At 36.1% G+C, this 26,661-nt stretch overlaps 1 pseudogene; it reads left to right on the forward strand.

Annotated features, from left to right (window-relative positions):
- The window catches only part of LOC127171278 (uncharacterized), a 179,137-nt pseudogene extending 155,872 nt beyond the window's left edge, over positions 1 to 23,265 (forward strand).
- The last annotated feature ends 3,396 nt before the right edge of the window (positions 23,266 to 26,661 follow it).

Consider the following 26,661-nt stretch of genomic DNA (forward strand, 5'->3'; position numbering starts at 1 on the left):
ACGACTACCCCTTATTTATGTTCTATTGTGAATAAAATAGTGGCTCATAAGATCTAAGATTCTTTTAGTTTTCCAGAATTCAGGTTGTACATTACATTTTTACATTTATTAAACATTTTTACCATGGTTACAATTATTGAATGATTGTTTTTTTTTGTTGTTGTTTTTGTAATGGCGATCTACTCCTTTCGGTTCTCCGCCATTTCCATAAGGGAACCGACACAAAGGATTTGATGCGTAAAAACCACAAACTTGTCATGTAAAAGTATTTATCCATGACATTTAATATTTTAGCTTTCATCACTGTATGTGCATATCTTTCTTCAGAAAAAATATTAGCAAAATCAAAAATTTGAGCTGGGGACATTTTTGAAATTTGGTTGATTTGACATGGAATGACCTCACTGACACTGTGCAACAAAGTAATATTATTTACCTTTCCTAAATTAAGGCTTATATTTTTGTTCTGTGACATTGTAGATCTCAGTCCAGTGATCCATCAAACATGTTGATTTGTGTTTTAAGTTTGTACTTTTTAAAAAATATTGGATTCAGGCTAAACTGATCTGAACTGAGAGAGTGAAGAGTGTTATTGTTCTCTACAGGTTAAATGATTGTGGCATCACAGATGAAGGTTGTGCTGCTCTGGCTTCAGCTCTGAGATCAAACCCCTCACACCTGAGACAACTGAATCTGTCTAGGAATAAAATAGAAAATTCTGGAGCCATGCTGCTGTCTGCTGTACTGGAGGATCCTCGCTGTAAAGTGGAGAAACTGTGGTAAGATCATATGTGACTCTCACACATGAAACACAATGTAAAGTATATTTGAAGTGTTGAGTCTCTTTCTGCTGCTGTGAGTTCAGCTGATTGAGCTGTAAATAATTGAACACCTGAGCTGCTCCTCAGTATCATGATACTGCAGGTCTGAGAGTCACACTGAAATACACAGTCTTTCACACACAATCAACATTTCAATCTTTTTACTTTAAACAGACTCGAGCTCAACACAGTCAGTGACTTTTTCAAATATTGTTTTAATTGTGTAAAATTACCCAAATCACTGCTGCATACATACGAGTACAGAGTTCTAAATAACACAGAAAAACTCTAATAAAATTAAAACTAAAAGACTTTCAAATCACATGAAGTGAATTATGAGAACGTAAATATTTAAATGGAGAAATTTTACATTTTTATCCATTAAATCAGCTCATTTCAAATTTGATGCCTGCTACATGTCTTTAGAAAAAGTTGGCACGAGGGCAACAAAGGGCTGGAAAAGCAAGAAATTTTTAAAAGATATAGCTGGGAGAACATCTAGTAACTAATTAAGCTAATTAGCATCAGGTCTGTAACATGATTGGTGGGGGGGCGCGCGCCTGGGCACCTGGGCCCGGGTAACTTTTGAGGACTGGTACAAATTATGCCATACAAAAATACATAGGCTATAGATTCATATGGATTAATCATTAAAAGATTACGATCTCGATTCAAACACAAGCAATCTTATTGCTATATGATGATTTCACCATGTTTATAAAACCTTTGAAATCGCAATCACATCGGAATATTTAAACCTGCTTTTGTGCAACCACTGATCCAGAGAGAGCTAGGGCCTGTTAATCCTAGGGCCTAGATAAGTTTTTGTTTTTTAAAGTAACGACCAAGTGGCCAGATCAATTTTGCCTTCTCAGATCATCACAACTTGCCTAAAATAAAATCTATAGATATAGACCCAAAAGAGTTTAAGTATAAAACAATGTTAGTTTCAACATTAAACTGAGATAAATGTGTGCTATTAGGCTCGTCTGACTCTGTGTCTTCTGGGCTAAAGAGGAGGGAGACCTTCCAGCATGTTATCAGCATTCAGTTCAAAAGCCAGCATCTCTGATGGTATGGGGGTGCATAAGTGCATATGGTATGCGCAGCTTGCATGTTTTGGAAGGCACTATGAATGCTGAAGGGTATATAAACATCCTTCAGATGACATCTATTTCAGGGATGGCTTTGTGTATTTTAACAGGACAGTGCAAAACCACATACTGCAGCTATCACAACAGCATAACTTCGTAGTAGAAGAGTTCAGGTGTTAAACTGGCCTGCCTGCAGTCCAGATCTTTCACCTATAGAGTACTTTTGGCACATAATTAAACGAAAAATACGTCAAAAATGACCACAAACTCTTTAGCAGCTGGAAACCTATATCAGGCAGGAACAGCACCAAATTCCAACACCAAAACTATAGAAACTCGTAACCTTGATGCCCAGACATCTTCAAACTGTTTTGAAAAGAAGAGGAGATGCTACATCATGGTAAACCTGCCCCCATATTTTTTTCTAACGAAAGAGTGCATGTCTTCTCTTTGTGATTTTAAAATAATTGAAGGAAACAAACTATTTGTTATTTATTAAATATTTAAAAAAAACTGAAATCAAAAAGAACACATTTCTTGAAATGTGAAGAGTAGAAAATAACTTGTATCTCTTGTAAATAGATATGTTAAATAATGCGGTGTGAAAATTAGAAAATAACTTGTATGTCTTGTAAACATACAGTATATTTTTAAAAATCACATTCAAAATTGTAAATAGAACACTGCTGATTAAGAGCAAGAGCAGGGGTTGGACAGGGCACCTCTGATGGATCAGCAGGCTGCGTATCTTGTGTGCTCATAGTGTTATAACATTAGATGTGAATCTGAATCATGATTGCCGTTTCATGTGATCTTCCTCAATTTTTTTTTCTTTTTTTTTTTTTTTTTTTAAGCACAGTACAGATAGTCTTGTCCGCCATGTTGCCATCAAATACAATATTTGCCAAGCCAGCTACTATTACTAATGTAAAAAAAAAATAAATAAATAAAAGCTCAAAACGCTTGCCCCACCTGCAGGGTCTTCTGAATAGTCCACTGTTTTGGAACTGACATTAATGAGCGTGTAAAAGCTTTAATTATTTTAACTGACACAGCATCTAGAAATGGCAGTCACATGCAAAACATTCATACATCTCCATAACACCGACCACACACACATGGTATGTTTTTAAGAGGAAAGTAAAAACAGTATTAAAAAAACAAAATAATCGACATGGGAAAATTATATCAGATGGGTTTTTTTTTTTTCAGTTTTGCTTTCTTTTTGATTTATTATCAAGCCCTAGATTTACTGCTAAATTTATGAAGGTAAAAGAGTAGCAAATCTAGAGAGCTAGATTGGCATAGTAATATTTGTATTTGTTAAAATAATTTTACAGTTAAAGATTTGATGTGAAAAGCTGAATCTTTCAATGTGTACACACTGACAATAATAATCTGTGTGTGTTTGTGTGTATACAACTCTTCTTTCTGGTCCTTGAGTTTCTGGTCCTTTCTGGTCCTTGAGTTAGCTGAGAAGTCTTCCCACCTATAAGATATACATCCAATATCACATAGGAACCGTTTCTCACGTATTTATATAAAAATGTAGAAGTATTTAATAGTATTTGGTATTGAGAAAGGTGTGCAGGCCTCGCAAAATGTCTAAATTCCCGGTAGCCCTTTGGGTAGCACTCTTCAGATTTTGGTAACCTCAAATAAATAATAAAATAATAATAATAATATGTAAAAATGGCAAACTACAGTAGGTGCTGCTGTTGCGTGATTATTCACACAAATAATCCATCCAATTTTACTGGTCAGGCTTCGACGAATAAAATGGCTTCATTCCGGCCCCAGCTCTGCTCTCACACATCTGCATTTACACAAGTGTATTTTTCTGAACAAGAATATTGCAAATATTATAGCCCCAAGATTTTATGCTTTTCACATCAGAGCTGTGAGTGTAAATTTCGACTTACAAATATACATTTTAATATGTGACCCTGGACCAAAAAAAAAAAAAAAACAGTCATAAGGGTTTTGAATTGGGTCAATTGAGATTTATATTATTAATTAATAAATAAGCTTTCCATTGATATATGGTTTGTTGGGATAGGACAATATCTGGTCAAGATGCAACTATTTGAAAAATTTGAAAATTTGAGGGTGCAAAAAAAAGTTGTCCAAATGAAGTTCTTAGCAATGCATATTACTAATCAAAAATTAAGTTTTGATATATTTACGGTAGGAAATTTACAAAATATCTTCATGGAACATGATCTTTACTTAATTCCTAATGATTTTTGCCATTTAAAAAATGCCAATGTATTTTTGCTTGTTGCTAAAAATAAACCCGTGCTACTTACGACTGGTTTTGTGGTCCAGGGTCACATATGACAAGTTCTCAAATTCAAATCAGCTAGTTTTTGAGTTATGTTACACTTTTACCTTCATATAAACTGATCTGAGAAAGTGAAGAGTGTGTCATTGTTCTCTACAGGTTGCATGATTGTGGTGTCACAGATGAAGTTTGTGCTGCTCTGGCTTCAGCTCTGAGATCAAACTCCTCGCACCTGACAGAACTGGATCTGTCGTGGAATAAACTAGGAGATTCAGTGTATCTGCTCTCTGATGTACTGCAGAATCCTCACTGTAAACTGAAGAAACTGTGGTAAGATTATATATGACACACTGTACAGTATTTTTGAAGCAGAAAACAAATTACTCAAAAAAAGTCAGAAAACAGGATGACAGGTCAGAGTAACTGGAAAGTTAGGTATTGTTTTGAAAGGAATACTTGATACTAGGGGTGTAACGATACATGTATTTGTACCGAACCATCACAGTACAGACATCTCGGTTTGGTGCATGAGGCCTTACAATGAATACAGGCAATTCAACCTCAGTCCAGAAGGGGGCACCCGCAGTAATGCAATGCTGTTTGATAACCGCCAGCAGAAGAACAGCGAATGCCAGGAGTTGAGTTATGCACCTGAAAACAAAGACCACTAGACAGTGATCATGTGCTGATTCTGAACGTGTCTCTCACTCACAAAGCAGTGTAATGTTACTTTTACGGCTTGTGCACTCCACTGTTTGTGAAATGGAGCTACCTCTCTTATTCGGCACAAATTCAAATATTCCATAATATTTCCGTATTTGCTATGTATCCAAATGCAAAACTACTATTTATGTAAATGATAGACTTTGTACTTCAGTCGCGTTACAACAGTGACACAATGAGGCGGGCGCGCTGATGTTTGGTTCACTGTATTTTATTTAGATAAAGTACCAACTGCGCTTTCAAGTCAGCAGTGCTGGAACTGATATGTTTTGTGTGTGTTTCACATCTAGGTAGAAAAAAATTGTAGTTGGTACTACTGTCTGTTCAAAATAAATGAAAAGAAACCTAGCATAGTAGATTTTTTTTGTTTTTTTTTTCTTTCTCCTGTTGTACTGAAATAGTATCGAACCGTGACCCCCGAACCAAGGTACGTACCGAACAGTGACATCTGTGTACCATTACACCCCTACTTACTACTGATTGGATGATACAACTGCCAATCAAGATACAGAAACACAAAAAGTAAAACATTGTGTTTCTTGTACGTGTACTTGTGTGGACTTCTGTGTTCATGTTAAACCAGTTTTTGCAATGGCAAAACCTTTAAACGGGTTGTCTGTTTACACTAAGTGATAATAGCTGTTTCCAAACTTACATTTTACACTTTAGTACAGCTCTAAATAACTCAGCTATGTAATGAATAGTGTGACTAATAAAACAGATTACATAAGATATTTTGCCTAAAAAAACAGTGCAAAAAAGAAATATTAATTATCTTTCCTGAATGAGTCTTTAGATGTTCTGTGATCATATTTTGTGCTCTTTGATGTTTTAGATGTCTGTCCAATGATTCATCAAACATGTACACAAAACATTATACTTTCTCTTTAATGGATGCACAGCTAAACTGATCTGATCTGTGAAAGTGAAAAATGTGTCATTGTTCTCTACAGGTTGTGGGATTGTGGCATCACAGAAGAAGGTTGTGCTGATCTGGCTTCAGCTCTGAGATCAAACCCCTCATGCCTGAGACGCCTGGATCTGTCTTGGAATAAAATAGGAGATTTGGGTGTGAAGTGTCTCTGTGCTGTACTGGAGGATCCTCACTGTAAACTGGAGAAACTGTGGTAAGATCATCTCTCTGATAGTCTTATGTCTTTGTCCTTTAATGTAAATTCTAAGACTAAAATAAATGTTCATTAAGCACACTAAATCTCAGCACAAATGACTGATGGCTGAAAATGACGTTCATTTTATTCATCTTCATCACATCACGAGCTGCTGCTCCTGTTTTTCACCCAGCAAACATTTACTGCGGCTTTAGTTGTTTCTGCTACTTTAATACTCCTCTACCTGTCCATCTCTGTGTAAGAGTTTATTTTCCTTTTATTTTCCACTTTTTCTGAAATCCCATGAGCTCATTGTGTTCTCACAGATGTCATAAAGATTTAACCTTTAAATAAGATACTAATGTGTGATTTAGTGATTTCTGTTCAGTTTATAAGCTGTCAAACATGACACGATGTGTTTGATCACAAGAGTTAATAAATGAGATGTTATGGGAGACACATGGCTCTTGTGAAGCAAATGTCCTTCTAAGGTGCATGTGACTGTTTCTCCAGACAGATCCATCCTTATATCACTATAAAACAATATCTCACATTCAGCTTTGTGTGTCTGTTCAGTCCTGAAGCACATGACAGTTTCAAACAGCACAATTGAGCATCAACATGCATAAATCTCAACCTCCGTGAAGTTGGCACCCCATAAAAAGAAATAATGACTAAAACTATGCCATTCGTTTGTGCTACGTTTGTGCTGATTTGTGCCGCAAAAACGAACGTTTGTGCTGGTTTGGTGTTTAAGATATTAAACATTTTTTTGACCGTGTGACGTCACTTTCCACCCCATGTTGCCCAAATCGTTCCAAACCGGCGCAGTTCGTTTGTGCTCGATTTGTGCCGTTAAAATAAACACGGTAACTGTTTTCCTTCCCTAGATATAACCAAAATATTTTCGAAACTGTGACGCCACTCTCCACCCCAGTTCGTCTAAATCACACAAAACTGGTGTCATTCGTTTGTGCTCGATTTGTGCCGGTTTGTGCCGTTGAAATGAACGTCAGATATGTTTCCCCTTCTTAATAATACATAAACAATTTGAGGCAGTGACGTCACTCTCCACCCCATGTCGTCCAAATCTCTCCAAACCGGTGCCGTTAGTTTGTGCTCGATTTGTGGCCGTTTGTGCCGTTAAAACGAACCTGGTATCTCCGAGCCCTTCTTAAATATAATGGGTAAAATATTAGTTTGAGACTGTTACGTAACTCTCCACCCCATATCGTCGAAATCGCTCCAAAAGGTGCCATTCGTTTGTGCTCGATTTGTGCCGGTTTGTGCCGTTGAAATGAACGTCAGATATGTTTCCCCTTCTTAGAAATAACAAAAAAAAATTTGAGGCAGTGACGTCACTCTCCACCCCATGTCGTCCAAATCTCTCCAAACCGGTGCCATTCGTTTGTGCTCGATTTGTGCCGGTTTGTGCCGGTAAAAGAAACCGTGTAACCATGACCTATTTTTAAATATAACGAAAATTTCACTGTCCACTCCATTTAGTGCCACTGCAGAGTTTTTTTTTTTTTTTTTTTTAAAAGTTAGTGTTCGTGCTGCGTTGTAGTCTTTTCACTTAGTCTTTTAAAGTTAGTTTTCACTAACTTCATTTAAAGTTGACTAAATTTAAATTTCAAGGCATATTGTATAGCCTATATATAATTATATAGCCTAATTCAAAGCGCTCCCCACACAAAATGGCGTGTTTATTTGTGCTCGATTTGTGCCAGAAATCCTGGTTGTAACTAAAATTCGTCTTAAATTGGATATTTAAAGGGAGAAAACTTAAGCACTTAATATACCATTGTCTATAGGAAACATGTAGCCTAAATGTAATTGCATGGCATGACTGCATTTAATAGCTAATATGGTAAAGTTTTTTCTGTCCCCCTTATAAACCATTATTTACCGCACTGCATAAGAAAACGAAAAAGGACATAACGGACTGTGGAAAAGGGCTCCTAGATAAAATAGGCTTAAGCTATAGACTGCTGAATGTGTGCATGGCAGGACAAATTACCGGTCATTGGAAAAAGACTACAAGAAACTGATAGATACTACTGTAGCTAATCAACGAGGTAAATCTATATTTGTACGTATTTGTATATATTTTAATGCAAGTTGAAAAAAAAAAATCTAAATTGAATGAAAACGAATGTTTTGTTGATCTTGTGAGTGCACACAAATCAAAGTAGACTCTTTGCAGTTCTGAATGATGTATTACTCTTACCTTTAGCAAAAATGATGGCGTAGATATTAATTAAAAAATCTCAAGCCATGTTGCCGGCGCCTCCATGTCTGCGCGCTGTAGCTTCCACACTCCTCATGGATTAAATTGCGCCCACAAGCGCACATTTATATGTTGAATGTTTAAATTAATATTGTGAAATGCATTAATTGTTTTATATCTATAAATTTTTTTTTAGGCAAGTCGTGTTGATTTTGAGAAGGCTAGAACATATATGATCAGCTCACTGCTCTCGGCTTGGTCGGCAAAGCAAAAAAAAAAAAAAAAAAAAAAAAAAGAATTTAACAAACATAAACTCAAATCGAATCGAACACAACCGAATTATAACGATTTTTTTTTGTTGTTGACCTTAGTGTTCTGCCTTGAATTTTAAATTTAGTCAGTTTGAAATATGAAGTTACTGCAAACTTGGAGCTGACTAAATTTAAAATTTTAAGGCAGCATGAACACCAACTTTTTTTAAACTCTGCGATGGCGCTAAATGGGGTGGAGAGTGAAATTTTCCTTATATTTAAAGAGAGGTCATGGTTGGTTTCTTTTAACAGCACGAAGGGGCACAAATCGAGCACAAACCAATGGCAACATTTTGGAATGATTTAGATTGCATGGGGTACAGAGTGACGTCGCTGTTCGTAAAAAAAAAAAGTTTTGTTTTCGTTATGTTTAAGCAGCGGTCATAGTTACATGGTTTCGGCACCGGTTTGGAGAGATTTGGACGACATGGGGTGGAGAGTGACGTCACTGCCTCAATTTGTTTTTGTTATTTCTAAGAAGGGGAAACATATCTGGCGTTCATTTCAACGGCACAAACCGGCACAAATCGAGCACAAACGAATGGCACCTTTTGGAGCGATTTCGACGATATGGGGTGGAGAGTTACGTAACAGTCCCAAACAAATATTTTACCCATTATATTTAAGAAGGGCTCGGAGATACCAGGTTCGTTTTAACGGCACAAGCGGGCACAAACGAACTGCACCGGTTTAGAGAGATTTGGACGACATGGGGTGGAGAGTGACGTCACTGCCTCAAGTTGTTTTTGTTATTATTATCATTTCAACGGCACAAATCGAGCACAAACGAATGACACCAGTTTTGTGTGATTTAGACAAACTGGGGTGGAGAGTGACGTCACAGCCCCGAAAATATTTTGGTTATATCTAGGGAAGGAAAACAGTTACCGTGTTTATTTTAAGGGCACAAACGGGCACAAATCGAGCACAAACGAACTGCGCCAGTTTGGAGCGATTTGGGCAACATGGGGTGGAAAGTGACGTCACACGGTCAAAAAAAATAATGTTTAATATCTTAAACACCAAACCAGCACAAACGTTCGTTTTTGCAGCACAAATCAGCACAAACGTAGCACAAACGAATGGCATAGTTTTAGTCATTATTTCTTTTTATGGGGTGCCAACTTCAGGGAGGTTAAATACCATTCTATCAGCAGCAGTTTGTGGCAGTGCTTGTCATTATTGACAAGAGTCAATAAGAAACTACACACACTTGAACTACAATTCACATTGTGTCATTGTTCTCTACAGGTTGCATGATTGTGGTGTCACAGATGAACATTGTGCTGCTCTGACTACAGCTCTGAGCTCAAACTCCTCACACCTGAGACACCTGGATCTGTCTGGGAATAAACTAGGGGATTCTAGTAGGAAATTACTCTCTGATCTGAAAGATGATCCACATTATAAACTGGAGACAATATACTTTTGTGAGTATATTATTATTTACATCTTTTAAATTATTATTTAAATCTTTTAAAACAAAAATTTAGTAACAGGCCTAATGTGTGTGTAATTGGAGAATGTTACACTTTATTCTCTGTACTTTAACCTGTGTTTATTTCTGTGATGAACTATGAATGTATGAATATTTTCATCTCTTCCATTGTCTCTGTGTGTAAATAATAAAGAGAGAATTGTTGATCATTCACTGTTATTAATCTATGATCAGTTGTTCATTCATATCTCAGGCTGTAATATGAATATACTGAAATGGATCTGCTGATGTGATGTGACAGCAGTAATGTCTCATACTCATATGTGACTGTCTGTGTGTTTTAGTCTAGGACTCTCAGTAATTAGACGTCAGTCCAGTTTCCTCAGGATCAGCTGACGGTGAATAAGGAGCCGCTACAGAGACGTCACAGTCACACAATCAACAGAGACTGAACACACAGAGACACACAGCATCACACTGTCGTGTGTGTTGGCTTTCACTGTCTTGTTTTATAGGTAATGGCCTATGAAATTGAGTGCAGAATCTTTTTGGATTCACTAGATATTGTCTACAATGTAGACCAGGGGTGTCAAAACATACGGCACACAAAGATGTCCAATCTGGCCCTCAGATTGATTAAACAATAATGTAAAATGATTGAAAAAAAAAAACATGTTATTTTGAAAATTAAATAAAGTGTATTTGTGTTACGAACTGCTCCAAGACTTGGGTTGAAGATCCAAACACAGCTTTAATAAGAGTAATCCACAATCGCAAACTACTATTACCTCTAATTCTCAGTCTTAGGCTTTATACACCCAATGTCCTCCAGTGTCCAAGGAAATATTCCCTACAGCCTCCTTTCAAATCTTGACAATGACGTCCTCTGCACTTCTATAACTGTCTGGTTCAGCTCAGCTATCAAAACTGATCTCAGAAGATACAGCGGATAGTCTGGACTGGTACGTTCCTCCCCACTCTCCAAGAGCTGCTTTCATCCAGAGTGATCAAATCACTCTTGATCGCTCACACCTAGCACACTTCCTCTTTGAACTGTTGCTGTTTGGTCAGCGTTACAGAGCACTGAAACAGCCAGGCACAGGAACAGTTTCTTGCCTTAGGCAATTCATCTCATGAACAGTTAACTTGGCAAGAAACATAATGCACAACACTATTTATACATGTAGTTTTAATACACACACTTATTTACATTTCCTTGCATTTGTACATGACATACCTGTACACATAAGTATCATCTATTGTCTATTTTGTATATTGTGTATTTTTTTTCTTTAACTATTTAAATATATTATTTCCATTTTACTTATTCTATTTTTATTCTTTTTATTATCTCTTTTTTTTCTTGTCACTGTTATTCTGTTTGTACTGTAGAAGCTTCTGTCACCAAAACAAATTCCTTGTATGTGTAAACACACCTGGCAATAAAGCTTTCTGATTCTGTTAAGACTTTTTTGTTCATTAACATGTTTCCCATTTTATTGCACTTGATCTCTGGCTTACTAACTATCCTGCCTTCGAGAAAATCCTTTCTGCCAGTACAGATGATGCAGTGACTCCTAGGTGTTTCTTGGCAAGCTTGCCAAGAAAATTGGTTAATTCTTTTTCCACCAAAGTAGTGGATCTTGATTCTGTGAAATGATCTTTTCTTCTGAGTAACGCCACATTTCAATGAAGGTGTCAGTGCCAGTTGCGCAATACAGCTGGGATGCAAGGAGTTGAGAGCCAAACTCTCTCCGTATCCCACCTTTTGCACCTGCCCCTGCAGGGGAGCTTTAGGTAGTTGCAGTAGCCATTGCTGAGGTAGAGCTTGTGACTGAGCTTGAGCTTGGTTCAAGAGCAGACACTGAACTGAATTTCAGTGATGAGTCACCCTTTCACAGGTTCATCATTTGCCATGTTGTGGAACCCAAGGTTTCTAAATATTATATCCAGGTAAATACTGACAGCAAGACTGTAAATGGTTTCAGTACCTCTGAAACAACGTTGGCATTGTGCTAACAGCTCATTAGCTAGCTTCCTACCTCAGCTCTGATAACTTTTTCATTCGAAGTGAAGGATCCTTAGATCCTTCCATGCAAATTATTGTGTTGTGTTTAAATTTGTTTTTGTTAATTAAGGTTTGTTTTTAATTTCATTTATAATCATTTATTTACATAATTATTCATAATCATTTTACAATCATTAGTCATTCACATAATTCATATTTAATTATTTATTTGATTATTTAAGTATTTATCATTTATTCATATATATTATTCATTTATATGTTTTTATATTTTATATTTCTTATAATTTTCCTTGCTTATGCATTTTCATTATTGTTCCGTTCCATGATTGTGGGGTTTCATGAATTGTTTGGATAACGGGGATGTTTATGGAAATTCAAGGTTTATGAGATGTTGAATCTGTTTGATATATCATTGTTCTTTGAGCTGTACTCCCCAGATGAAGTTTGAACATTGAGACATAAGCAACTAAAACTGTTCAATAAATTCTGTTATACCTTTTTTGCCATCATCACTTTGTCTCCTGCTTCTGCTCTTTTCTGGCTTTCATCGGTCAACTTCATAACTGACAGAAACCTGCTTGTTAGTGGGGTTGGGGTAACTACAGCTTGCTGACTAGTTGTCCTGTTACCGAAAGACTGATATTTTCTGACGGGATCTGGTGTCCGGGGCTGGATCCTAATTGTCTGGCGTGGGGACCTGATCTAACAGACGTTTCAGTTGATATCTCTTGTTACTACTTCAAATGGTTACAGGGCAACAGTGGACATATTGGTCATGTTTTTATTTATTTATTTTTTTATTTTTTTATTTAATGTATTTAATTTTTTACTTAATCAAAATAACCCACAGTTTGATTGACATTAACTGGAATACACAATGAAAAAATATCTTTGAAAATTGTTTAAACCAGAGTTATCTGAGTTTTTTGTTGTTGTTGTTGTTGTTGTTTTATTTTTATTTTTTTTATTTTATTATATATTTATTTATTTATTTATTTTTTTTTTTTGCAAATGAACTCTTCATATACAGCTGTATAAATAAAAATATGCATATGTATATAATACATGAGAGAGGCAATAATTTGAGATGGAGAAACAAATGACAGAATTTAACCCTGATGATTGCTGCTTGTGGTTATATTTTGTTTTTAATTGTTTGGTATTTCAGGAACATTCTTTTTCCAATGTCCATAAACTTTTAGTCTAGTTTTACCTTGTCTGTCTTACTTAGTTCACCTGTTGTCAATTAATTGGCCAATTAGCTCTTGTTTGGTTTAGTATTTCTAGTCCTTTGTTTTCTGAGTTAATTTGTTTTGTTTCTGTTCAGTGTGTTGTGTAGACTTTTTTCCTTAAATTTGGATTCAAGAGTCTTCTTGCCTGATCACTTGTTTCTGTGAGGTTTTGATATGCTTGCCCTGAAAGTAGGATAGAATTCCAATAAAATTTCCCACTTGGAATAACCTTTTTCATAAAATCCTTGTCTAATATCTTTGCTAGAGCATTTACTTATTCATTCATTCTGTCAAATATGCTCTTGCCATTTATAAGTGAATGATCTAAGGATTCAAATGCAAACTGCATGTGTTGCTTCAATAGATCATACATTTGTGTTGTTTCATTTCCTTTTATTTATTTGTCACTTAATCATATAATAAAACAATAATATATAATCAAATATTAAAGCTAAAAATAACATAACTTTACAGCGCTTTAAGTTTGATCTGATGTCTCATAATACTATGCTAGTTGAATGCCGGTAATGGTTCGTTCAGGAAAAAAACTGGACGTGCACCGAATGAGGCCCTGATAGCACACATACATCATGGATAAGTCGTCTGCATTTACATTTCGAAGACGTTTTTTAGAGTGTTTGTGTATCTGCATTAAGTCTATTGGATGTTTCCTGTCAGATGTCAAATAGACTTATATTAGATGCCTTTAGTTGTTTATGATTTGTATATAAAAGTGGCGTCCTAAAGACGTCTGCCAGATGTTTGTACACAGCAGGTGCTTTCCAGATCAAGTGATCTTTAACAGACATGTTGCGGATGTACGTGTGCTATCAGGGGGCTTCATCACTGTTTTCCGTCATAAATAAAAAGTGAAAGCAAACGTTTAGAGTTCAACGACTTCATGTGTAGCTGGAGATGCAGTGGATTTTGTAAATCGTCTTGTAAATAAGGTGAGTGAATGACTTATTTTTGTTTTCTTTCGCAAGCAAATGAACATGTTTTAAGTGGTGTTCCGTGTTTGTAGTTTAATTTTGTTTGTTAGCACGTGACTAACATGTGTTTCTGAGTGAACGCCGCATCTGATGATTCTGTTTCTCTCAGGATCCGTTCAGTTCACCATCAGATTTGTTAATACGGTTAATTTTTTTAACTCAGACACGTAAATGTATCTTTGTAAAACGGATGTAAGTCCCATCTTCAATTGCAAATGTAACGGTTCACGTCATCGAACAGAAATGCGCTGCATTTTATTCATAATCAGCTAATTTCAAGATGAAAGACCGCCAAAGGAGACAGAGCGCCATCAGCACTGGAAAGATAACTTAGTTCCACTAATTTTAAAGATGATTTGTGTGTTGAGCATCTGAGATTTAGTGTCTTCACGTGTTATCGGAAGCTAATAAAGAATAGCACTGGCAACAGCATTGGTTGTGCCCTCCACTGTTTAAAGTGTATTGCCTGGCCACGCTGCCTTAACGTGCTATCGTAAATTTCCTTGCCACTTACGGAAAGCATTAAAATGCAGATTAGGAAACTCCTATTTATGATAATTCCGTCTATAAGGTCGTGGGCAACATTACTATAAGTTTAATTTGCCGCAGCTTCCTGGTGACATATTCAGCTACTCTTGCGTGGCGATGCTTGTTGCATTTGCGCTGTCATAACAGCATATGCTGGTAGGTATGTTTTGATGCTGGTCAAGGACCAGCTTAAACCAGCATCAAAACAAACCTACCAGCATATGCTGTTTTTTTCACCAGGGACATGTTTTTAACAACCACATGCATCTAAACGTGTCCAGTTTGTGTGGAATGTGTCCTAGACCACCTTCTGAATTTATTTAAATCCGTCTCAAAAGCGTTTTGTCGGGCGAAATGTACACTTTTTATGTCTTTTCACGATCAGAAAGCTATCCGATCAGAGAAAAAACTTGAAGTGACGAGGTGTAAACAGACCTATTGTGTGTGTTTGTCATTTCCATTCACAGTCAGTGCTGGAGATCAGATTCTGTTTCATCATGGATGACACAAAAACATCCAGAGATGAAGATTTTTCTCCAGGATGCAGGTACTTTGAACAAACACTGTATTAAATCACAGACTCAAGATTCTCCCTCATGTTTTTGTGTCTGGAGTTTAGCAATTAAAATTTAAGCAAGTTAATATTAAGATTTTATTAAAAAAAAAAAAAAAAAACTTTGTAGAGTGTTTTTAATGACAAATACTTCAAGACATTACAGAAATAGATTATCATCATAAAGGACTAAATGTGTTTTGTTATAGTTCGTTTCAGCAGAGGAGATCAAAAGCAGAGTCCAGCTGTGTGTCTGTGAGGAATGAAGCGTCTATGGATAATCCAATAGAGTTTAAGAGTGCAAATACAAAGACTGGTCTCAGGTTCATCATTCTTACATAAATATTATTATAGAATGTCATTCTGTATTACAGAATAGTGTTATTGCTCTTTTTAAATGTCATATCTGATATTTTGACATATAATGTTACATAGAGAGAGACATTTGTGAAAGCACTCAGTTCTATTTAACATTTTCTGTCAAAAATGATCCTGAAGTGCTTTTAAAAGTGACTGTTTAAATAATAGATGTACTATATTACTATAATATAGTAATATAGTACTATATATTATTATTATTATTAAATATGGTAATCCAAATGATTCACTTTAATCTCATTCTGTTATAGTTCAGTTCAGCAGAAGAGATCAGAACCAGATTCCAGCTGTGTGTCTATGATGAGTGATTGGTCTATGGATCATCCAATAGCATTTAAAACTGACCTCAGGTCTAATATTTCTGTAAAATATTATTTGATTATGATACAGAATACATACATATATCTGAAATACATAAGACACTGTGCTCAGTTGTTTATTTAATAATGCAGTATTTCAATTTTACAGGCATGAAGTCCTCAACAGGTTTAGATCAAGTCTGAAGAAGAAGTTTGGGCGTCTGTATGAGGGAACAGCGACACACAGAAACCTAGCACTCCTGAATAAGATCTACACAGAACTCTACATCACAGAGAGTGAGAGTGGAGAGATCAGTAATGAGCATGAGGTGAGACAGATTGAAACACAATCTAGAAGAACAGCAACAGAGGACACAGCCATCAAATGCAGTGACATCTTTAGACCTTTACCTGGACAAGACAAAGCCATCAGAACTGTGCTGACAAAGGGAGTCGCTGGCATTGGGAAAACAGTCTCTGTGCAGAAGTTCATCCTGGATTGGGCTGAAGGGAAAGAGAATCAGGACGTCCATCTCATATTTCCACTTCCTTTCAGAGAAATCAACTTGATGAAGGAAAAAACACTCAGTCTTTTAGATCTTCTTCATGTCTTTTTCCCTGAAACTAAAGAAATGAAAATATCCTGTGGCAAACATAAAGTGTTGTTCATTTTTGATGGTCTGGATGAGTGTCGACTGTCTCTGGATTTTCAGAACGCTGTGAGGTTGTATTGTGTAAGTGAATCAGCCTCAGTGGACGTGCTGCTGATGAACCTCATTGTGGGGAATCTGCTTCCCTCTGCTCTCATCTGGATCACCTCCAGACCAGCAGCAGCTGATCTCGTCCCCTCTGAGTGTGTCCATCGAGTGACCGAGGTACGAGGCTTCAGTGAGCCACAGAAGGAGGAATTCTTCAGGAAGAGAATCAATAAAAAGGGCTTGGCTAAAAAAATCATCTCACACCTGAAGTCATCAAGGAGCCTCTACATCATGTGCCACATCCCAGTGTTCTGCTGGATCTCAGCCACTGTTCTAGAGAAGATGTTGAGTCAAGCAGAGAGTGGAGAGATTCCCAAGACTCTCACTCAAATGTACACACACTTCCTGATCCTTCAGACCAACATCAAACATGAGAAGGACTATGAGAAGAAGGTGACAGATGAAGACATGATCCTCAAACTGGGAAAAGTGGCTTTTCAGCAGCTTGTTAAAGGCAATGTGGTCTTCTATGAGGAAGACCTGAGAGAGTGTGGCATTGATGTGACAGAAGCATCAGTGTACTCAGGATTGTGCACTCAGATCTTCAGAGAGGAGTTTGGCTTGTATCAGGGGAAAGTCTTCTGCTTTGTTCATCTGAGCATTCAGGAACATCTAGCAGCTCTATATGCACACCTCTCCTATACAAACAGCAACATAAATGTGTTTGACCAGAGTTGGTGGTCTAAAGTGAAGGCCTGGTTTTATCTCAATTCATCAGAACATGTTTCATTATCTGAGCTGCATGAGAGAGCTGTGGATGAGGCTCTACAGAGTAAAAATGGACGTCTGGATCTTTTCCTGCGGTTTCTTCTGGGTCTGTCAGTGGAGCCTCATCAGGTTCTCCTACAAGGACTAATAAAACAGACAAGAAGCAGCTCCGACAGCAATGAGAAAACAGTTGATTACATCAAGATGAAGATAATGACCATTGAATCTCCAGAAAAATCCATCAATCTGTTTCACTGTCTGAATGAACTGGGTGATCATTCACTAGTGGAGAAAATACAACAGTATCTAAAATCTGGAAAAATAAAGGAAGTCAAACTCTCTTCATCTCAGTGGTCAGCTTTAGTTTTTGTTTTGTTGACATCAGAGAAAAAGCTGGATGATTTTGATATTAATAAATTTCTTGGTGGAAACAATAAAACGATCAAACTGGACATTCTTCAGAAGCTGCTGCCTGTGATTAAAGAATCCAGATCAGTTCAGTAAGTATCACTGACAAGAATCACTTCAGTGTTAAAACATTAAGAAATTAAAGTTAAAAGCTCATAAATCTTCAGGGATGCAGATGTTGTCCAGAGTTTAGTGATCAGTGGTAAATGTAATTTTTTAACCAAAGACATTGTGCAACAAAGCAATATTATTATATATCTTCCTTAAATGATGTTCATGTTTTGCTCTGTGATATTTTAGATCTCAGTCCAATAAAACATGTTGATTTGTGTTTTTTGTACTTTATATTTAATAATGGATTCAATCAGGTTGAGTGATTGTGGCATCACAGATGAAGGTTGTGCTGCTCTGGCTTCAGTTCTGAGATCAAACCCCTCACACCTAAAACACCTGGATCTGTCTAGGAATAAACTAGGAGATTCTGGAGTCACGCTGCTGTCTGTTGTACTGGAGGATCCTCGCTGTAAACCTGAGAAATTGTGGTAAGATCATGTTTGACTCTTACATATGAAACACAATGTAAAGTATATTTGAAGTATTGAGTCTCTTTCTGCTGATGTAAGTTCAGCTGATTGAGCTGTAAATGACTGAACACATGAGCTGCTCCTAAGTAACACGATACTGCTGGACTGAGAGTCACACTGAAAAACACACTCTCACACACAATCAACATTTCTTCTCTTGACTTTAAACAGACTCAAGCTCAACTAGTGCTGGGCAATAATTCTTTAACGATAATTATCAGAATATTATTTTCCTTGATAAAACAATATAAAGAGTAAATGTTCAATATGCATAAATGTATTTGCGCCAAAAGCAGAACGAAACAGTGTGACTCATTTGAAGCACACCACACAAACCATTTATCCACTCACAGCACAAGTTTACGAGAGCAGATACATTTACCCAGGAACACTAAACAGTTTGCTTTAAGATCCAGTATAAAACATTGAATTCAGCAGAGAACATGTATCACTTGCTGATTTAAACAGATGAAACAGTGCTGAAAGTGAAAAGAAAAAGTGAAATTGACGACATATTGTCAAGTATGGTGACCCATACTCAAAATTGGTCCTCTGCATTTAACCCATCACGGGTGCACACACACAGCAGTGAGAAGTGAACACACATGCACACACACACACTGTGAACAAACACCTGGAGCGCAATGAGAAGATTTGTGTATGTACTCATCCGAAGCATGCAAAACCGTGCCTCAGAATGCACACAAATATTAAGCTCTCTCTGAAGCAGGGCAGGCACCAAGTGGGGCCATGGGGCAGTTAACTTCACTCAATAGTTAACTGCTATTGCAGACAAAACAATTCCAAAGACATCTACATCACACTAATCCATGGTTTAGCCTTACTGTGTTTTTTACAATGTAAAAAAGCTATCAAAGTTCAGAAAAAGTCTGAAAGATTTTTTGATTTTGAACATCCACCACCTGAAAATTGTATTTGTTTTTAAAATTTGTAGAGCTCAAGCACGTAGAATCATTAATGAAGCAAAGAAACAGTTGGAGACTGTTTGAATCAAGTTTAACATGGTTCGCAAAATGAAGGTTATGGGAAATGGATCTTATATACTGCATATAAAAAAACCAAGATATTCTTCAGACAAAGGAAATGGATATAGCAAATACATTAGCTGAATCTTCTGAAAATAACTCAATAGAGAACTGCCTACTTGGGTTTCAGTCAATATGAGCACAGCAGGAAGGTAAAGAAGTGAATTTCTGCTCTAATAACAAGGAAGTATATAATCAACCTTTCAAGAGGGAAAAAATATTCTTCTTCTTTTAATCTCTTTAAAATGTTCACATGATACTGCTGTTGGTCCAGTTAAAATTCATTATATATAAAGCACTTACCCTATAGTACACTACCCCTTATCACTTACCCCTTAGGAAAACCCTTATCAAATATTCATAAACAAGAACTTGGACTTCCTCAAGGAATTTTAACTTACAGATATGAATATAACATGACACATTCTCAGATTTAAATCAGCTAGCTCTTTTAGCTATGCTACTCTTTTACCTTTATATAAACTGATCCCATCAGTGTCATTGTTCTCTACAGGTTCAACTATTGTTGTGTCAAAGATGAAGGTTGTGCTGCTCTGACTTCAGCTCTAAGATCAAACTCCTCACACCTGACAGAACTGGATCTGTCGTGGAATAAACTAGGAGATTCAGTGTATCTGCTTTCTGATGTAGTGCGGAATCCTCAATGTAAACTGGAGATACTGTGGTAAGATCATATATTAGACACTGTATAGTATTTGTGAAGTGAAAAACCAATCATCCAAAAAAGTCATAAAACACAATTACAAGTCAGACAAAATGTAAAAAATAGGTATTGTTTGTGAATGGAATGCTTACTACTGACTGGATGAGACAACAGTCAATCAAGATACAGGAAGTAAAACATTGTGTGACTTTGTTTCTTGTACATCTGTGTTTGTGTTAAACCTATGTTTGCATTAGCAAAACCTTTAAATTGATTGTATGTTTACACTAAGTGCTAATAGCCCATCTTGGTAGCAAAGGCTTGACTGTTTTTCATAGACAAAATTACTAAAGAAACCAGTCAGAGAAGTGGGAAAGTAAGGACAGTGGGCTTTTGAGGCACTAACCTGAGTACAATTCTGCATTTATTCTTTTTCCATTGCATATTAGCACAGAGAGGTGTATTGTACTACAATAACTGATGTACTACAAAAAAAAAAATGTCAGGCGAGTCTGATTAACAGAAATGAATGTTTTTGTTAATGCAAATATGCATTAATTGATCAAAAGAGACAGTTAAAATATTTATAATGTTACAGAAGATTATATTAAATTAAATGCTGTTCTTTTAAACTTTTTGTTGATTCTTTAACCCTGAAAAAAATATTAAGAAGCAATTTTCTTTCTTTTTTTTTTTTTTTTTTAATTGATACTCAAAAGAATCATTAATAATAATTGAGCTGCAAATCATCTTAGAATGATTTTTGAAGGATCATGTGACACTGAAGACTGGAGTAATGATGCTGAAAATTCAGCTTTTATCACAGCAATACATTATATTGTAAAATATATTCAGATAAAAATTACTATTTGAAATTGTAATAATATTTCACAATATTATTGTTTTACTGTAATAATAATACATGTAGATTTAATTAAAAAGAACTAAAAAAACATATTTCCAAACATTTGACTAGTACAGATCTAAATAATGTGGCCATGTAGTAATTAGTGTGACTAATGCAACAGATTTGCATAAATGTCTACATTAAACATTTAGCATAAAAATACAGTGCTTTTTTTTTTTTTTTGCTCTTTGACAGCTTAAATCTCAGTCAAATGATCCATCACACATTGATTAGTATTTTCTCTTTACTAATGGATTCACCGCTAAATTGATCTGATCTGAGAGTGTGAAGAGTGTGTCATTGTTCTCTACAGGTTGAGATATTGTGGTGTCACAGATGAAGGTTGTGCTGCTCTGGCTTCAGCTCTGAGATCAAACCCCTCACACCTGAGAGAACTAAACCTGGCTGGGAATAAACTAGGAGATTCTGGAGTCACACTGCTGTCTGCTGTACTGGAGGATCCTCACTGTAAACTGAAGATACTGCAGTAAGACCATCTCTCTAATAGCCTCATGTCTTTGTCCTTTAATGTATATTGTAAGACCAAAGCTTGTAAAATATATATTTAGTAAATGCATCCAATCTTAGCACCAATGACTCCGATAAGTGAAAATGAATTTAATTTAATTTATTAATAGTACTTCACCTACCCATCTGTTTATTTTCCTCTTATTTTCCACTTTTTCTGAAATTCCATGAGCTCATTGTGTTCTCACAGATGTCATGAAGATTTAACATGAATGTTCAGATACTAACGTGTGATTTAGTGATTTCTGTTCAGTGTATATAAGCTGCCAAACAATGTGATGTGTTTGATCACACAAGTTAATAAATGAAATGTATTGGGGAAAACATGGCTCATATGAAGCAAATGTCCTCCTGTAGGTGTTTATTAGAGGAGCAAGTGACTGTTTCTCCAGACAGATCCGTCCTTATATCACTATGAAACAATATCTCACATTCAGCTCTGTGTGTCTGTTCAGTCCTGAAACATATGACAGTTTCAAACAGCACCATTGAGCATCAACATGTATAAATCTCATTCTATCAGCATCAGTATGTGGCAGTGTTTGTCATTATATCTCCTCTCCTGCTCTGAGACCAGAGTCAATAACAAACTACAGACACTTCAACTACAATTCACATTGTGTCATTGTTCTCTACAGGTTGAGTTATTGTGGTGTCAAAGAAGAAGGTTGTGTTGCCCTGGCTTCAGCTCTGATATCAAACCCCTCACACCTGAGAGAACTAAACCTGGCTGGGAATAAACTAGGAGATTCTGGAGTCACACTGCTGTCTGCTGTACTGGAGGATCCTCACTGTAAACTGAAAATACTGCAGTAAGACCATCTCTCTAATAGCCTCATGTCTTTGTCCTTTAATATATATTGTAAGACCAAAGCTTGTAAAATATATATTTAGTAAATACATCAAATCTCAGCACCAATGACTCCGATAAGTGAAAATGAATTTAATTTAATTTATTAATAGTACTTCATCTACCCATCTGTGTTTATTTTCCTCTTATTTTCCACTTTTTCTGAAATTCCATGAGCTGATTGTGTTCTCACAGATGACATGAAGATTTAACATGAATGTTCAGATACTAACGTGTGATTTAGTGATTTCTGTTCAGTGTATATAAGCTGCCAAACAATGTGATGTGTTTGATCACACGAGTTAATAAATGAAATGTAATGGGGAAAGCATGGCTCATATGAAGCAAATGTCCTCCTGTAGGTGTTTATTAGAGGAGCAAGTGACTGTTTCTCCAGACAGATCCGTCCTTATATCACTATGAAACAATATCTCACATTCAGCTCTGTGTGTCTGTTCAGTCCTGAAACCCATGACAGTTTCAAACAGCACCACTGAGCATCAACATGCATAAATCTCATTCTATCAGAAGCAGTATGTGGCAGTGTTTGTCATTATATCTCCTCTCCTGCTCTGAGACCAGAGTCAGTAACAAACTACAGACACTTCAACTACAATTCACATTGTGTCATTGTTCTCTACAGGTTGAGTTATTGTGGCGTCACAGATGAAGGTTGTGCTGCTCTGGCTTCAGCTCTGAGATCAAACCCCTCACAACTGAGACAACTGAGTCTTTCTGGGAATAAAGTAGGAAAGTCAGGACTGAAGTTACTCTAAACTGAAGGAAAATACATGTTATAAACTGACAACATTATGCTATTGTGAGTAATCTTATTATTTAAATATTTTCAAATGGCCATAGTTTAGTAACAGGCCTCATAAGTGTGTAATTGGAGAATATAAAATAATAATTCAGTTCCACTTTAGTTTCCATACTTTAAACTGTTTAATGTGATGTGATAATGTGATGATCTGTGAATATATGAATATTTTCATATCTTCCAGTGTCTCTGGACACAAAGTTGTTGATCATTCACTGTTATTAATCTATGATCAGTTGTTGATTCATATCTCTGGCTGTAATATCAATATACTGTGTTTATTTTGAAATGGATCTGCTGATGTGATGTGACAGCAGTATTATCTCATACTCATATGTGACTGTCTTTGTGTTTTATTGTAGGACCACTACAGTGACATCAAATTCACACAATCCACAGAGACTAAAGACAGAGACACACATCACATGTTTGTTGTCTTTCACTGTTCTTGTTTTATAAGTAATAAATCATTTTGGATTCACTAGATATTGACATTTGTACAATGTAGATCAGGGTTGTCAAACATGCAACGCACAAAGATGTTCAATCTGACCCCCAGGATAACCTGAAGAATAATATTAAATAATAACACATTATTTTGAAAATAAAAGTTTGTGTTACAAACTGCTCAAAGACTTTTGTTAAAGATCCAAACGTAGCTTTATTAAGGGAAATCCACAATCGTAATCCAAATACCAGCCAAAGGGTCAAAATCACAGAGCAAATAAACAAACAGATATTTCCAAATCATCCTCACATTGAGGATGATCCCCCATTTGTTATACCTCATGGCTCAAAAGGGACATACCAAAAACAGACACAAAAAAGCCAGTAGAATGCAAAAATTATTTTAAAAATCATGCTATAAAAAATACTTTGTTTTAACACTTTTTAAAACTCTTATTTTGAAATGAACTTAAGCGATATTGAGTGTCACCCAGAAATATTCTTCTGTGTCTGTTCTTCCATGGCTGTTATTCCTCTTTCAATCTCTCCCAGTTTTTCTTCCTAAATCTTTTTTTAACTGCCTTGATAAAACAATTTCCTCTTTTATATGGGCAGGTACGATTCCAAAAGTAAGTAAAGTTATTCTTCAGCACTGAAAATGTGATGGTGGTTTAGCCCTGCCAAATTTTCTTTTCTTTTTTTTTTTTTTTTACTTGTCCGCTAATATTTCCAAGATTTCATTATGGCATAATGCTTCAGAGTCTAACTGGTGTCTAGAAGCTGCTACTTGTACTACTTCTTCCCTTCCAGCATTAGTCTTTGCTCCTTTGTTCCTCCAGCCTTCTAGTTACACAAGAAATCCCATTGTGCTGTCAACTCTAAAAATTTGGAAACCTTTTGGAAAACATTTTCAGTTAGAATCACTTTCTGCTTTCAGCCCTATTTGCAACAATCACTTGTTTTTGCCCTCTAAGATTGACCACACCTTTAAAAGATGGAGTGATAAAGGCATTGTCCATTTTTTAGATCTTTTTATTAATAATTTTTTCAATGACCTTATATTCAAATATAATTTACGAGCAACAGATTTATTCAGGTATTTCCATCTTCGTAATTTTGTAAGAACTCATTTCTCTAGTTTCCCCCAACTGCTTGAGAGTTTATTGTCAGCCCCTATAGAGGATAGCCTTATCTCTTCTTTATCTCATGTTGCTTTCAACTAGAACTTCATCTCTTTTATATTTAAAGTCAGCATGGGAGAAAGAGTTAGAGCTCAGCTTTTCTGAAGAGCTCTGGTCCGAGGCCTTTGTTAGAGTTAATTCTACTTATGCTTGTGCCTGGTTAAGTCTGATTCAAAGTTTTTGCATCGAACCCACTTTACCAAAGCTAGACTTCATAAATTGTTCCCAGAAACAGATGCTCCTTTTCTCCAGCTGACCATGTTTATACATTTTTCAGTTGCCCTAATTTGGCTTCCTGCTGGGCTTCCTATTTTGATTTTCTTTCAAGGGATTTACATATTTCTCTCCATGTCCTATAATTGCTGTCTTTGGTGTGTCTGTGCTTTCTTCTACTCGTTCGAAACAACAAAATGATGTTATTGCATTTGCCTGCCTGGTTGCTAAAAGATGCATTTTGCAAGTGTCCAACTCCACCCCCAACTACTTCCTGGTTAAAAGACCTCATGTCATTCCTTCCTCTAGTATGCTATTTAGGGCTCAACTGTTAAATTCTACAAAATTTGGAACCCTATTTTAAGTTTCTTTGACCTCAATAGAATCTGACTGAGTTTGGTCAGTATATGACTGTTTACATTTATTGCTACTTTAGCAATAAATTGCAGAGTTCTTTTCACTGTATTGTTCTGTCTTTTACTTCTGTCTGTAATAAAAAAAAAAGTTTCCCTAAGTTTGGATTAAAGACTCCTATTACCTGTTCATTTGTCTCCGTGAGCTTTTGATACAACGTACGGTGACATTAGGATGGACTTCCAGTAAAAGTTCTCTCCAGTAATTTGTTTTTCATGAAAGACGTGTCTAATATCTTTGCCAGTGCATTTGTTTGTTTGTCTGTCTGTCAAATATAGTCTTATCATTTATAAGTGAAGGATCTAAGGATCCTTAAATGCAAACTGTGTGTGCTTAGGGAATGTTGTTGTGAAGCAGTTAACTTTGTATATATACTGGTCAGATGAAGTGTGAGCATCGAAACACACGCAGCTAGGATTATTTAAAAAACTCTGCTCCTTTTTTTTGTACAAATGCTTTTTAATTATTTTGTATACTGAAACGTGTACGTTATTTGAACGAATTATTTGATATCACAGACGTTTTCCTACAGTGTGTGGAGTTTTAAGACGCTCCCTTACGCACTATAGGTGTGTTGAGTGACGCCATCTTTTCGTGTCTCAAATAAAAAGTGAAAGCAAATATTCATAGTTTATGTTTCTCCATTTAAACAGCCAGAATCGATTCTATACGGAATATTAGTTGTAATATGATCTTTCATAGAAACTAAGCCATGATTTTACATGTAGCTGTTTTATAGAAAGGCGGTGGATTTCGTGAGTCTGTGTAAATAAGGTGAGTGCACAGGTGCTTTACATGTGACTTCCGCATTCATATTTTCTCTAAACGACGTATATTTTCATGTTTTAATATTTTCTTTGGCAAACAAATGGACGTGGTTTAATTGGTGTGTCGTGTTGTCTCTGGTTTATTTGATCATTTGTTAACACGTGACTAACATTGTGTATCTGAGTGAACGCCGCGTCTTATCCTGTTTCTCGCAGGATCCGTTCATCTGAATTATTGTGTTTGTTTGTCATTTCCATTTAGATTCAGTGCTTTAGATCAGATTCTGTTTCATCATGGATGACACAAACATCCACAGATGAAGATTTTTCTCCAGGATGCAGGTA

The sequence above is a fragment of the Labeo rohita genome, chromosome 9, assembly GCF_022985175.1.
Source record: "Labeo rohita strain BAU-BD-2019 chromosome 9, IGBB_LRoh.1.0, whole genome shotgun sequence".
Lineage (NCBI taxonomy): Eukaryota > Metazoa > Chordata > Actinopteri > Cypriniformes > Cyprinidae > Labeo > Labeo rohita.